This window comes from Psammomys obesus, unplaced genomic scaffold, assembly GCF_907164565.1.
Source record: "Psammomys obesus unplaced genomic scaffold, mPsaObe1.curated_primary_1811, whole genome shotgun sequence".
NCBI classification, from domain to species: Eukaryota; Metazoa; Chordata; class Mammalia; order Rodentia; family Muridae; genus Psammomys; species Psammomys obesus.
Window position 1 is genome coordinate 125,676 of NW_026590675.1, and position 2,883 is coordinate 128,558.

The following is a 2,883-nucleotide window of genomic DNA, read 5'->3' on the forward strand; positions in this document are numbered from 1 at the left end:
TATCCTGTGGCTTTTGTTTTTCTTTTGTTTTTTTGAGGCAAGGTTTCTCTGTGTAGCCTTGGCTGTCCTGGACTTGCTTTGTAGATCAGGCTGGCCTTGAACTCAGAGATCCACTCTGCCTCCCTGAGTGCTGGGATTAAAGGTATGTGCCACTGCTCCTGGTTTCATCTTGTGGCTCTAAGACCACCTATATATTGATATTGATCTTATACAATGATAACTTTGATGCTGTCACTAGTCTTATGAATGGCTTTACCTGTATAGTAATGGCTTGTCAATTTGCATCTCTAGCCTGGATCACATACTACTCACAGCATCAAGCTTTCCTAGTCAAAACTTTCACCTGGATGCTGAATGGGAAGTTGAAATTCAACACACTGAAACTGAACTCGACCACAACCAGCTCCTTTGGCAGTGCATTGTCCGCGCTTCAGCAAAGAATTGAAATCACTGTGTATGCTATGCAATAACATATTTATTTATAAGAATCAGGCTTCCTACAACCATGAGAGAAGCTAAGGAAGTGGGATGTGGGAGAAAACAGTTGGAGGATAAGAGCGAAGTCATTATCCATCAGGGATCACGAAGGGAAGCTGCTGGAATCTATGGGGGGGGTGTTGCTTCTGTCTCGGAGAGTGAACCTGATTCCATGGCTGGTTAGCAATGCAAGCAAGCTGAAAGAAAAGCAGGGGACAAAGCGAAAGAAAGCAAAAAACACTAGGCCTATACAAGGTTTAACTAGTGAGGACAACCCTGCCTGGGTCTTTCTACCTTTAATCTTGGTGATAGAGGTAACCTAGAGAAGGATCTAATTCCCTTCTCATAGAAACCTGGCCCTGGATTCAGGAAAGCTGAGGGAAAAGATCCAGTGGGAGCTGAGGTTCCAGCTGTTGTCTACCCCTGGCCCATATCATCACTGGAGCCTGCTAACAGGGTAAGGTGCCAGGTCACAAATGATGTGTGTGAGCTGTACTGTTGCCCGGAACTCAGCAGAAACCATTAAGGTATAACGGCTGATGCTCTAATTCTGCCTTCCAGATCTCACCAATTTTCATTTTGAGTACCCCTACCCTAGAACTGTAGCATACTCATGAGGTTATTAGTGCATACATCAGTGGGCAGATCTAGAGGAAAGAAAATTAGGAACTGTAGTTCTGCTTTGGGTAAGGCAATGTACTATACAACTGCCCAGAGAGCATTCCCATATCAGGGAATGGCAACTCCAACATGGTGGTTGCTCAGGCCAAAAAAGCTAGTAGTTGGGGATCTTATATAGAAAAGTGTCGCCTGCTCGTGAGTTTTGTTCATTTTAAGTCTGATTGTTCATTTTCTTGTTGTTGAGTTTTAATAGCTTGGTTTTACAAGTCCTTGTTACAGTCCTTTGTCAGTGAAGGCTTGGTTTTCACTAATCATTTTGTCAAACCGTCTGAAGGGTGTATTAAAGTGTACTACCTTAGATATTCTAAACATTAAACAAAAATAAAATTGCTCATTTACAAGTACCTTCCAGTTATGGGAGTAACCAAATTAGTAAAACAGAATTTTAATTTTTCCAGGGAACCAATGGTTAAATCAGCTAATATAAAAATCATTTTTATACACATTTAAACAAAAGAATACTCTGCAAAAAAAAAAATAAATGCACATCATTTACAGATGGCTGTATTGAGTGAGAGCTGATTTTGTTCAAGGTGTTTTTTTAAGTCAGTGGAGCTCCCATTCACCACTAATAGTGCTATTTAGTTTTGTTCCCCTGGTTTTCTCTAAGATCCTTTTGTTTGAAGGGGCATGGGAAATATTAGGTCATAAAATAACATGTATAAGAAAACGAATTTTTCTTGTCTCATGAGAGAGGAAAAAAAAACATTTCCCTAAGAACTCTAAGGTAAAAGAAAATATTTAGCTGCTCTATAAATCATTCAAGTTATTTTCTGTCTCAGAAAAGGAAGATGGACCCAAAGGAAATCAGTTCTACAAACTGTTGATTCTTTTCTTGATCGGAGGTATGCATTTCCTGTTTTGAAACTTTCCACAGAGGATTAAAAGTTGAGCTCATGGCCGAAGTTGGGTTTTCCTGTTAAAAAAAAAAAAAAAAAAAGAATCATTTAGGACATAGTTTAAGCGTTTCATCTACCATTCCCACACGAAGGTACCTTTGAATTTGTGAGGTCTTGAATGTTCACTACTAACACCAACAATTTCTGACAGGCTACCTGTAGGACATCTGTAGTGATGAGGATGGATGAAAAGATCATGGGGACCCTTTCCATGATGAAGGGCCAAATGAAGTGGTCAAGTTGGGCTTTGGTTGAAATTTACTCCTCAAGCAAGTCATTCTTATATCAGTAAAGAGAGATGACTATGGCTCATTGATTTTTTTTTTCTTTCAAGATTTCAATTTTCCTTGAAAAAATCGGAAACTGTGTTTCCTGGTGGTTGCTAAGGGCAAAAAAAAAAAAAGTGGTCATTTGTCTTGTAGCTGCTTTTTTTTAAATTTATTTATACAGTATTCAGGCCAGAAGAGGCCACCAGATCCCATTACAGATGGTTATGAGTCACCATGTAGTTGCTGCGCACTGAACTCAGGACCTTTGGAAGGACAGACAGTGCTCTTAATGTCTGAGTCATCTCTCCAGCCCTTGTAGCTGGTTTTTGCTTGAGTGAAATACAAGGAAAGGATGGGGCTGGGGAGATAGGTCAGTACTTAAGAGTACTTGCTGCTCTTCCAGAGAACCCTTGTTTGATTCCCAGTACCCATGTCAGACATCCTGTAATTTCAACTTCAAAAGATCTTACACCATCTCCAGTATTCCATGGATAATTATATTTGGTAGATACACACACACACACACACACACACACACACACACACACACACACACA